The 13,089-nt window shown below is 45.3% G+C and overlaps 1 pseudogene; it reads left to right on the top strand.

Annotated features, from left to right (window-relative positions):
* Positions 1-217: 217 nt before the first annotated feature.
* Positions 218-2,929, top strand: LOC145095163 (receptor like protein kinase S.2 pseudogene; annotated as a pseudogene).
* The last annotated feature ends 10,160 nt before the right edge of the window (positions 2,930-13,089 follow it).

Here is a 13,089-nt window from a genome sequence, read left to right as displayed (position 1 = left end):
AGGTTGCACTTGCAGAAACATGAATAATCCATTAGTCCTAGAAAGCCGTCAGAGAAGACCAACGTAAATGTACAACTTACATTGCACAACGTACAAGTCAGTATGAACATACGTTGATCAAATGCCTACAATTCAACCATACAACCGCGTAATCAAACATTGAATAATACAAAAAATCGTATTCACACAGTCGTCTTATTTAAGCAATTCATGTCCTTCCCCTCACCATTCCTATACACCTTCATGCCATCTATTCCATTCCACCACCACCATGCACTTCAGTCGCCTCTGCTTCGTTTTGCCGTCAGACGGAGACGACCACCAGCCAGTTGTCCATAACCACCGTCCTAAACAACTGGACACCACCTCACACAAACACCCACCACGTGGCCTTCATATTCCAGATGTCCTCCGGCGAGCTCTTCACAGACTGTATGACACAAAACCAGATATTCATTCGTGCGGTTTCAATCCATGGCATAAACAAACGTCTATTGTCTTTCACGACACCGAAGGAATCCAGTTTCCGAACGACAAGGTGTTTGTGGGCCATAGCCCCAAAATCTTCAGCTACTCCGAGCTTTACATCGGTACTAAAGGATTTAGCAAAGCTGAGATCCTTGGATCCGGAGGTTTCGGGAGAGTTTATAGAGCGGTTTTACCGAGCGATGGAACTGTGGTGGCCGTTAAATGTTTGATGGAGACTGGTGAGAGGTTTGAGAAGACTTTCACAGCAGAGCTGGCGGCGGTGGCCCGTCTCCGGCACCGGAACTTGGTTCCCTTACGTGGATGGTGTGTTAACGAAGATCAGCTTCTTCTAGTTTATGACTACATGCCAAATCGCAGCCTTGACAGAGTACTTTTCCGGCGGGCGGCGCCGGTGCTTGGTTGGGATCAGAGAGTGAAAATAGTGAAGGGCCTTGCCGGAGCTCTGTTTTACCTCCATGAACAACTGGAAGCTCAGATCATACACCGTGATGTGAAAACAAGCAATGTGATGCTTGATTCCCGTTTCAATGCCCGGTTAGGTGATTTTGGTTTAGCTAGGTGGCTAGACCATGAATTCAAGTACCAAAATGTTTCACCCTCCGTCAAGCACTACGAGATCAAGACCGCCGATACGACACGTATTGGCGGCACAATTGGATACCTGTCGCCGGAAAGTTTCAAGAAAGGCGGTCTTGCCACCGCCAAATCCGATGTTTTTAGCTTTGGCATCGTGTTACTCGAGATTGCTTCGGGAAGAAAAGCAGTCGATCTTACATATCCAGATGAGCAGATCATTCTGCTCGACTGGATTCGAGAATTAGCAGATGATCAACTACTTGTAAAAGCAGCCGATCATCGGCTACAAGACGGATCATACAAAGTTCTTGATTTGGAACTTTTGATCCGTCTTGCATTACTATGCACTCTCCATGATCCACAATCTCGACCCAATATGAAATGGGTCGTGGACGCACTTTCCGGCAATGCCTGCGTAAAGATCCCCGATCTTCCGTCCTTCAAATCCCACCCGCGCTACATCTCAGTATCTCCACCAATTACTAGTAGTAACACTACAAAAACAACCACCACCATCACCATCACCACCACTACCACTGTTTCCGGTGATTCAACCACCACCACAACCGCCAAGGCAGGATTAAGTCGTCGTGGATCGAAAATATGCCCGATGGTGGAACTGTGCCCGATGGTGGAACCGCCACGAGAGATAAGCTACAACGATATCATTTCCGCTACCGATAATTTCTCGGATTCTAACCGGCTCGCAGAGGTTGATTTCGGGACCGCTTACTATGGTGTCCTCAATAATCGAGACATAATCGTAAAGCGACTCGGGATGAAAACATGCCCCGCACTCCGGGCACGCTTCGCAAATGAGCTCTCAAACTTAGGCAGACTTAACCATCGAAACCTTGTCCAACTCCATGGATGGTGCACCGAGCACGGTGAGATGCTTGTGGTCTACAACTACACGGCTAACCGTATCTTGGGTCAGCTCCTCTCACACCATAACCATCAAAGGTCACAACTGGTCTTACAATGGGCTCACCGTTACAATATTTTGAAATTACTTGCGGGTGCGGTTCAATATCTTCATAATGAATGGGAAGAACAAGTGATCCATAGGAACATCACCTCATCAGCTATAGGGGTCGAACCAGATATGAACCCTAGGCTCGGTTCGTTTGCACTCGCAGAATTTTTAACGAGAAATGAACAAGATCATCATGTGGAAATCGACCCGAAAAGATCAGTCCATGGGATTTTCGGGTATATGTCGCCGGAATATATGGAATCAGGGGAAGCCACCACGATGGCGGATGTCTATAGCTTTGGTGTGGTGGTTCTTGAGGTGGTTACCGGTCAAATGGCGGTGGATTTTAGAAATCCCGATGTGTTGTTGGTGAAAAGGGTACATGCAATCGAGAATCAAGAAAGCGATTACAAAAAATTGGTTGATCCTAGGCTAGATGGAGAGTATGATCATAAAGAACTCGTCAGGCTTGTGAAGTTAGCCATTGCTTGCACGTGGTCGAACCCAGGGTTAAGACCAACCATGATTCAGGTTGTGAACATACTCGATGGTCGTGACAAATGCCCCATGGAAGTAGCAGATAAAATGGAGAATATGGAAGAATGGAAAGAAAGAAATACGTTGGCATTGTCACTAGTTAGGAGAGTTCAAGCTTTAGGAATACAATGAATCAAAACGCACCTTTGGTTATTGTGCGGATATGTAAAGAATTCTAGCGTTTCATGTCAAGACCAAGGAAATGGTAAAATATCTACTCTCGTTGCCAATAATATGGTAATGATATCTATTTGTCTACAGATAAAAGCAATGTAATTATATTTTTTTGCTGATAAACTATAAACAAATTATTATTGTCAAATGTAAATGCATATAGAAGTTGATTGTCTATATTGAATATTGATAGCGAGTGTTAAATAAATTGTGATTTTGCAATTTGCCCAATTCAAAAGCGATATACATATAAGGAGATATAAAAATAATAACAAATTTCATGAAGTTAAATATTGTGTATATAAACTTTGTAGGGATCAGCAACGGGCCGGACCCAAACCTGAACGGCTCGGCCCAAAGACCTAAAACCCGAAAAAAGAAAATCATGAATTATCTTACGCGAAAACTGGACCCTTTTTTGATGTATCGGGTTCGGTTCGGTTCCGGTTCCAGGTACTAAACTGGGTTTCGGGTTTTGGACCAAATTAAACTTTAGCAATGTGTTTATGGTTACGATCTGGTCCTTTCTGAGTACCAAATTGGGTTTTGTATTTTTGTTGTTTACAATTTCTGGTTTTGTTTGTGATGTTATTCTTTCGCCTCTAGCATACTATTTCAAATTATTATCTTACTACGTAACATCTATCATTCGTAATAATTCGAATATATATATATATATATATATATATATATATATATATATATATATATATATATATATATATATATATATATGAAGTTGAATGCAAAGGTAATAAGTAGGAAACAAAATTTATAATATTATTTGTGTAATTGTCATGCTAATAGTAGGAATGATGTGTACTACTTGAAAAAATAATAATAATAATGATAAATAACAATTTAATATTCATAAGTAATGTTTTTTTTAGAAAAAAGAAATTCATAAATAATGTTATAATAAATGAATTACTAAATGATGAATTTGGCCAAATTATTTCCGAAAATTTGAAGTCCATTAATTTGGGCGTCGTTAATTAAACATCAACTTTCATTCATGTCGAAAGAGGATTTTATATTTTAGAAATCTTGCACTGTAATATTAGATAATAATACAATATCATTATGTGACATTGTCATTTTTACGGCCGAAAAAACCGATTTATTTATGATTCTTAGAGAATGACTTATGATTCATAGAGAATTAACAATGGCTAATTATGGTGGTTTGTGATGATGAAGTCTTGATGGTGGCATTTTTATGCAGGTAAATGACATGAGAGAATGGTCATGCGTGTTTTAATCAACATTGATTGGAGAAACAACCATCAACATCTTCATCCTTAAACCAAGAAACAACTGTCAAGCCCCCTATAAGCCACTTTCATCAGTTCTTCAGCCACCATACACAACTGATTGCCAGTCAACACACAATCGAGCATATTTACATATCATTAAGCATAGCATCATCCTATATACCAAGATACCGATCTAACATATCACTACAACACAATAACATATTATTGCATAACAAGATATCTAATCCAATGGACCGGTTTTGGTGCCTTCGACCCGAAAGTACAGTGAAGAAAACTCACCTCAATTCGTTGATAATCAATTAACTGCTCAGACCGTCGAACCGGATAACCTCGCGCTAACTAACAATAAATACAATCTTAATCAATAATTAACCCGATAACCCAAAATCTGAGGTCTACTCCATAAACTAACTTCCTAATGGGTAAAATACCATTTTACCCCTTTCTTACTTGTTCCATAACCAAGGCCCAACCCAACATGCATAAAAAAACCTAAGTCCCAAAATGGCAATCCAAAGCCCAAATCATAAGCAACAAAAGCCCATTATAGCCCAATAACTTGATTGGCCCCAAAATCATCATGGACATACTTCTAAGAAAATCCTAATTCCATCCATGGCCTAAAGTCGAAAGTCTAATGGCCCAAAAGGGCCAAGTCTCAAAAAGCCCAAAATGGAAAATTGGGGAGTACCGCCCGCGTACCAGAATGGTACGCCCAATGTACTCACCCGTGAAGCACAAATTACAAGTGGCTAATGCATGAAAACTTCATTACACTGAGCGTACTTCCTCCGTACACCCAGCGTACTCATTAGGGACCAAAAATCCATATTAAGCTCTTAATGGTTAAGCCATTGACTTCCAAACTCAGATATAACCCTAGTGAAATGTCTTAACACATAAAGTTGGCAACTTTACTCCTCTGCATGGCTTAATGGGACCAAAAACCTTAATGACATCCATAAAAAACATCCAACTCATGCATTGTCCAATATGACATTTTTATGAACAAGGAGCTCCCAAAAGCCAAGATCCATCATTCTAAGCTCTTGGAGTATCTCATAGTCACAAGGATGACTCTAAAGGACCAAAATGAACCCAAAATACACCTCAAACTAGATCTAACACATAGAGTCATCAAGATAGAAACCTTATACCTCTAAATGGAAGATCAAGATGCAACAAGCATGGATCCAAAAGCTCCAACCAATCCCACACTTCTCCAAGAAGTTCCTTTTTCTTTTATGAACACTAAAAACCTTAAAATACCACCAAAAGCTAAAAAAAACCACTCAAATGGGGTATAGGTTTTCGATTCTAGGGTTTAGAGGGATGGAGGCTAAAGATAATAGGGTTTGGTGGTGATTTAAGGAGCTTAAACAGGATCCAAGACCCTAAATCAGGGTTTGGGTCTGACTGAAGTATGCCCAACGTACTTCTGGTATGCCCAACATACTCTATAAGGCATGTGCGATCAAATGGCTTAATATGCCCAACATACACCATCGTACACCCCGCGTATTAACCTTAGCTCTAGTATGCCATGCTTACACATATGTACGCCCTGCGTACTCGCTTAAACCCTAAAACCATGAATCTTCCGAAGGCCATAACTTCTTCATTATAAGTCTATTTCTAACGCTCCTAATATCCATGAAGAGGTAATGAGAAGATCAACACTTCTTAATTCATACTTGCCTTACAATTTCCCGATCAAAAATCCAATCTCCATAAAAGCCGAAACTGACACTTTACCGAAATACCTCTTCGCGCCAAAACACAAACTGAACTCCCAGATCATCCAAATTACATTACCCACACCTAAATAGGTCTAAATCTCTTTTCCTTAAAGGCCCTAAGCCTGATGATACCCAGTCTTCGAGTCACCACCCCGCATTAGGAAACGATTCGGTATAGGGCATTACAACTCTCCCCCACTTAAATTAGATTTTTTCCTCGAAATCACTTCTTACCACCCTCCTAAGAATCAACGTTCTGAACAAAACCTTCTAGTGTTGAACAAATCACTGAACCCATAATTCTCGATCCAAAACATTACTTCTAAAATTCCGAAGCCCCATAACTTGTCTGAACTCCACACAGGTAGAAACATACCGAAACTGTTACACCGTGAATTTTCAAAATAATTTTTCACAAATATAAAAACATTTCTCATTTAATTTTTATAAAACATTAAGTTTAAAATCTCAATTCACATCATACAAAATCCCAAGATCCTATATATATCAAAAATCCCATGTGTGTGTACAGATCAAGTCGGCGCCTTCCTACGGTCATCGCTAGTACCTGAAACAACAACACTAACACTGTAAGCACAAAGCTTAGTGAGTTCCCCAAAACACCACACACATAACACATATTAGCCACTCGAGGCTATAACTCTATGGGTCAGTGCACCCAAACTCTGTGAACCCTCAGGTTCTAACTCTGTGAACCTTCCGGTTCCAACTCTAAAACATGCACAACATAAATCACATAGAAATAATGCAGTACAACACATCCCATACATATAGCATACAAATACTTTAATCACATAACTCTGGTTACCTACTCAAGGTAAAGTATAGTGAGAAGACTCACCTTGTGTATCTCGATAACTCGCGAATCCTGGAAATCACTCATGCTCGATCCTCCGAGCTATAATCCTCCTATGATATCATATGTCTCTAATTAACACTTTTACCACTAAGGTTGACTACCCCTATCAAGTCAACACTGGTCAACTCTAGTCAACGGCCAACGGTCAACTTTGACCGAACTCGGCGACTGCACTAGGGCGACTCGGCGAGTCTAAGCATTTTCACCAACTCTCTAGGATTCCCTTTTTGACACGTCGAGTATTCCCCTAACTCGACGAGTTCCACCTGGTATGAATCGCGGGGCCACCCCGACTCAACTCGCCGAGTCTCAAGAACAACTCGGCGAGTGCCAGTTCGACTCAATCCACCTGTCAACCCTCTCTAACTCTCCCTGACTCACTGAGTCAACCCATAACTCGGTTGGACCACTCACTGAGTGGTTAAGGACAATCTTCATGCTACTTGCCGAGTCTGTTCTCCAGACTCGGCGAGTCCATGCCATGCATCAACTCAAACTTGCTTCTGAGGTCAGATCCGCTCCAACAACTCATAGATCTGGCCCTCCTAAGCTTATTCATCACGTAAAGTCCATATCTTGGTGCTCATAACACACCCCATGACTCATAAATGGTGTTTTGACCTCAAACACAAAGACCCCAATCCAAAACCCCCATGGATTCATAAAAAGCTTGGGCAAAGGGACACTCTGGACCTCCAAGGGTCCAGATCTAGAACCTAACTCGCTTAAGGGACCAAGGAAGCACTAGATCTAGCCACAAAAGGGCTAAATAATCCCTAAATCAATATAAACATCAACATAACAGAGAATAGCTCGAAGGTAGTACCTCAAATGTGATGTTCTGGACCTCAAATCTTCAGGAAGTGGCTCCTCTTGATTCCCCTTAGCTATTGCTTCCTTTCCCTTGCAAGATAATGCCTCCAAGGTCAATAATGGCTCCTTGCTTTGCTCCAAACGCTCAAACTCGCTAGGGTTTCACTCAGGGGACTGGTGAGCACAAATGACGGCCTTAAGGCCCTTTAAATAGGTCCCAAACCCAAGAAATTAGGGTTTCATTAAACAACACGGACTCGCCGAGTCCATACCTTGGACTCGCCGAGTCCAGGCGCGAACCCGCGTCCAAAACCGTGATCCTACTCGGCGAGTTTGAGCTCCAACTCGCCGAGTCCCCTCACACAACACCAAAAACATAAGCATAAAAGATACCTGGAAATCCGGGCTGTTACAACTCTCCCCCACTAGAACTAGACTTCGCCCTCGAAGTCTCGCTCTGAAAATAGCTCCGTGCTGCTCACGCATCTCACGCTCCGGCTCCCAGGTCATCTCTGATCCCTTCCAATGTTGCCACTGAACCAACACTAGGGGTACCTCCTTGTTCCTCAGAACCTTGATTTTCCGATCTCTGATGGCCACTGGTCTCTCGGCATAATTCAGGCTCGCATCCACTTGAATATCCTCTAATGGAACCACTGCCGACTCATCGGCTGTACACTTCCTCAGCTGCAACACATGAAAAGTGTCGTGAATCTGCCCCAACTCTGCTGGCAAATCCAAACGATAGGCTACCCGACCTACCCTTGCGATCAAACGGAATGGACCAATATACCGGGGCCCCAACTTGCCCCTCTTTCTGAATCGAATCACTCCTTTCCAAGGAGAGACCTTCAGGAGAACAAAGTCACCGACCTGAAACTCAAGCTCGGACCGGCGTCTGTCTTCATAAGTCTTCTGTCGGCTCTGAGCGGTCAACAACCTCTGTCTGACCTGCTGAATCTGCTCTGTCTTCTGAAGCACGATCTCTGTACTGCCCATCACTCTTTGCCGAACCACTCCCCAACAAATGGGGGTCCGACACCTCCTCCCATACAACAGCTCAAAGGGTGGCATACCAATGCTCGAATGATGGTTGTTGTTGTAGAAAACTCTGCCAAGGGTAAATACGCATCCCAGCTACCCCCGAAGTCCAACACACATGCTCGGAGCATGTCCTCAAGCGTCTGAATCGTCCGCTCACTCTGACCGTCTGTCTGGGAATGATATGCGGTACTAAAATGCAGTCTAGTACCCACCTCCTCATGAAATTTCTTCCAGAATCTGGAAGTGAAACGCACATCACGGTCTGAAACAATCGAGATCGGCACCCCATGCCGAGATACCACTTCCCTCACATACACCTCCGCCAATTTCTCTGCTGAAGAACTCTCACTGATGGCAAGGAAGTGAGCGCTCTTCGTCAACCTGTCCACAATCACCCAAATTGCATCAACTCCTCTAGCAGTCCTCGGCAATTTGGTGATGAAATCCATAGTGATCTGTTCCCACTTCCACTCGGGAACCTCCAATGGCTGCAACTTGCCATGCGGCCTCTGGTGCTCGGCCTTAACCCTACGGCAGGTCAAGTACCTCTCAACAAACCATGCGACGTCCCTCTTCATACAGGGCCACCAATACTCCTATCTCAAATCCAAATACATCTTAGTGGCCCCCGGATGGATCGAAAATTTCGACTGATGAGCCTCCTCCATCAAACTGGTACGCGTTCCTCCCACAAACGGCACCCAGATACGCCCCTGAAATGTCATAAACCACCAACCATCTGTAACGAACTCCGAAACCAAACCAACAACCCGTTCCCTCTTCTGCATCTCAGGTTGCACAGCCTCGGCCTGTGCCCCACGAATGGCGTCCAATACCGGAGCGATCACGGTCAATCTCAAACATACATCCCGCAGTGGAGTGCTCTCCGCCCTGCGGCTCAACGCATCGGCTACCACATTAGCCTTGCCTGGGTGGTACAGGATCTCACAATCATAATCCTTGACCACATCCAACCACCTTCTCTGGCGCATATTTAGGTTGGGTTGATCCATCAAGTACCTCAAACTCTTATGGTCCGTGTATATCGTACACCGAACCCCATACAAGTAGTGACGCCAAATCTTGAGGGCGAACACTACTGCCCCCAACTCTAGATCATGGGTGGGATATCTCGTCTCATGAGGCTTCAGCTACCTTGATGCATATGCTATCACATGCCCTCTCTGCATCAGCACCGCTCCCAGCCCCAAAATCGATGCATCACAATATACCACAAGGTCCTCCATCCCTTCCGGGAGAGCTAACACCGGGGCTTCGCACAACCTTTGGTGAAGCGTCTCAAAGGAGGCCTGTTGCTTGGGACCCCATGAAAAAGCAACACGCTTCCGGGTCAATCTGGTGAGTGGCACTGCGATCTTGGAGAAATCCTTGATAAATCTCCGATAATACCCTGCCAACCCTAGGAAACTCCTGATCTCAGAGGGTGACTTCGGCACCTTCCAACTCATCACCGCCTCAACCTTGGCCGGATCGACCAATATCCCTTCCTGGTTAACAAGATGTCCTAAGAACTGGACCTCCTGCAACCAGAAATCACACTTGGAGAATTTTGCATAAAGCTTCTCCAATCTCAGAACCCCAAGGACCTCCCTCAAATGCTCCTCATGCTGCTCGCTAGATCTCGAATATACCAGAATGTCAACGATAAATACAATCACCGACCGATCCAACATCGGCCTACATACTCGGTTCATGAGATCCATGAACACTGCCAGGGCATTGGTGAGCCCAAAAGGCATCACCACAAACTCATAATGCCCATAACGTGTCCTGAACGTTGTCTTCTGGACGTCCTCATCCCATACTCTCACCTGATGATATCCAGACCTCAAATTGATCTTGGAGAACCAAGATGCTCCCTACAACTGATCGAACAAATCGTCGATCCTCGGTAACGGGTAACAGTTCTTGACCATCAGCTTGTTCAACTCCCGGTAATCAATGCACATCCGGTGTGAACCATCCTTCTTCTTGACGAACAGGATAGGCGCTCCCCACGGCGAGCTGCTCGGCCGAATAAATCCCTTCCCCAACAGCTCCTGAAGCTGCGAGGATAACTCTTGCATCTCTGAAGGTGCAAGGAGATAAGGCACCTTAGCGATAGGTGCGGCCCCCGGAACCAAATCGATACTGAACTCCACTTGCCTCATAGGAGGCACACCCGACAACTCCTCGGGAAAAACATCTGGGAACTCACGTACCACCAGAACCTCCTCAACTGAACTCGGCCTCTCGGAAACCACCCGTGTATCCATCACATACGCCACAAAACCCTTACAGCCCTGCTGTAGACACTGCCTCGCCCTAGCGGCCGAACAAAAAGCTGATCCCGAACATGTACCCTCGTCGTACACCGAAAGAACTCCCCCACTAGGGTCTCGTACGGTCACCAGCTGACGCTCGCAGTCGATAACTGTGCCGAATCTACTCAACCAGTCCATGTCCACAATGACACAGACATCTCCCATCGCAATAGGAACCAGATCAATCAGAAACTCAACACCGAAAATCTCTAACACGCATCCCCGGAGAACCTCCGTGGCATAAATCACTCTCTCGTCAGCTATGGAAACTCTCAGAGGCCGACTCAACGTCTCACGACTAACACTGATATGCTGACTAAAGGCCAAAGACACAAAAGACCGACTTGCACCCGAGTCAAATAACACTAAAGCAGGTATAGAGTTCACAAGGAAAGTACCTACGCATAACATAATATAAGCATAATATCTCAGCATCAAAATAAATACACGAAAGAAAACATACCAGCCACAACATCGGGCGCAGCGCGGACCTCCTCCGCGGTCAGCTGAAAGGCTCTCCCTTGAGCTCTCGGCGCCTCAGCCTTCACTGGCCGACTCTCTGTAGTTCTGATGGCGGCAGGGGCAGATCCCTGAGATGCTCCTCGCAACTACGGACACTCCGCCTTCCGGTGTCTGGTCTGGTTGCAGTGAAAACACACTGCAAACCCCTTGGGGCAGTCCTTGGCCATATGCCCCTCCTTGCCGAATTTGTAGCAAGATCCCGCTCGGCAGACTCCATCATGACCCTTGCCACACTTCCCACAAGTGCGGCCCTTCTGGCTCCCTGGTTTGGGATCAGCGGGCTTGGCCCGCTTGGCTGTCGGCTGAGACTATGCCGGTCGCCGATCCCTCCCCTGAGACTCCGCCTCCTCCCTGGCCTGAGTCTCAAGCTCAATCTCCTTCTTCCGGGCATTTTCCTGAAGCTCGGCAAATGTCCGGTACGAGGAGTTCGCCACGAACTCCCGAATGTCCCGCCTCAAGATACTCAGATAGCAGCTCATACGTGCCTGCTCCGTAGACACGTGCTCAGGGCAGAACATTGCCCTCTCGTGGAACATCCTGGTAATCACCATAACCGACTCAGTACCCTGCTTGAGGGTCAGAAACTCCTGGGCCAAACGCTCCCTCTCCACCTGGGGAACGTACTCATCTCGGAACATGGCAGTAAACCTCTCCCAGGTCACTGCCGCAATCTCAACAAGCATGAAATGCGCTGTCACAAACATCCACCAGTCCTTCGCTCCCAAGCGAAGCTGGTTCAGCGCGAACCGGACCTTCAAATGCTCAGGAGATGAGCAAGTGAAGAAACACCCCTCTATATCAGATATCCACCTCATAGCTGCCACCGGATCCTGGGTCCCATCAAACTCTGGTGGTTTTGTGTTGCTGAACTCCCGGAACAGCAACGCATCACCACCTTGCGGCCTCACGGCAACAATCGCTGCGGTGGCCGCTGCAACAGCAGCCTCAGAAAGAGCGGCATAATGCTCGTGAAATGTCTCAATCAGCATGGTCTTTATAGACCCAAACATCTCCAGTATCTCTGCCCTGATGGCCGCAGCCACCTCCTCATGGATGATCCGACGGATCTCCTCATCACTGGTACCACTGCTCTCAGGCATCAAACGTGTGCTCACCATGATCAACCTCTGAAATACAACATACGATAAATTAGAACCCATACGAGCATACTCACACTCGACAACTCTTTCCTCCTTGATCCTTGGTATTCCAAAGATTCTTACTTGGGCTGTACACCGCTCCGGTGCTTTCAGTAGTACGGGCCCAATACTACTGTCCGCACCGTATCAGAATACACCCCAAGTCCTCCTCTTCGGATTCCAAATTCCAAGTACTCTATCATGTATAGACCACTCTCTAATAGATCTCTCATAAGCCCCTCGCTGCTACCTACTCACTCTCAAGCATCTCATAGCAGCTCACCTCTTCCTAGGCTAAGGCATCACAAATCAGGCCACTCTAGTCCTAATAGGAATACCTAGCCTACTCAAGCATGCGGATACATCATATCAATATCAATATTACATAACATAAATGTATTTTGGGAAATCACCGTTCGGGCGCGGACTGATCGTACACACAACTTTGCTCTGCGTTTTTCAAAAATCTTTTACTCTTTTTGAAAATAATTCTCAAATCCTCAGTTTGAGTTCAAATACGCCCGAAGGTGTACTCGAATCCCTCAAACCAAGGCTCTGATACCAACTTGTTACACCGTGAATTTTCAAAATAATTTTTC

This window comes from Lactuca serriola, chromosome 1 (genome assembly GCF_051521515.1).
Source record: "Lactuca serriola cultivar US96UC23 chromosome 1, Lser_US96UC23_V15, whole genome shotgun sequence".
Taxonomy (NCBI): Eukaryota; Viridiplantae; Streptophyta; class Magnoliopsida; order Asterales; family Asteraceae; genus Lactuca; species Lactuca serriola.
Note: the sequence above shows the minus strand (reverse complement) of the source record. Positions and strands in the feature narration are given on the sequence as shown.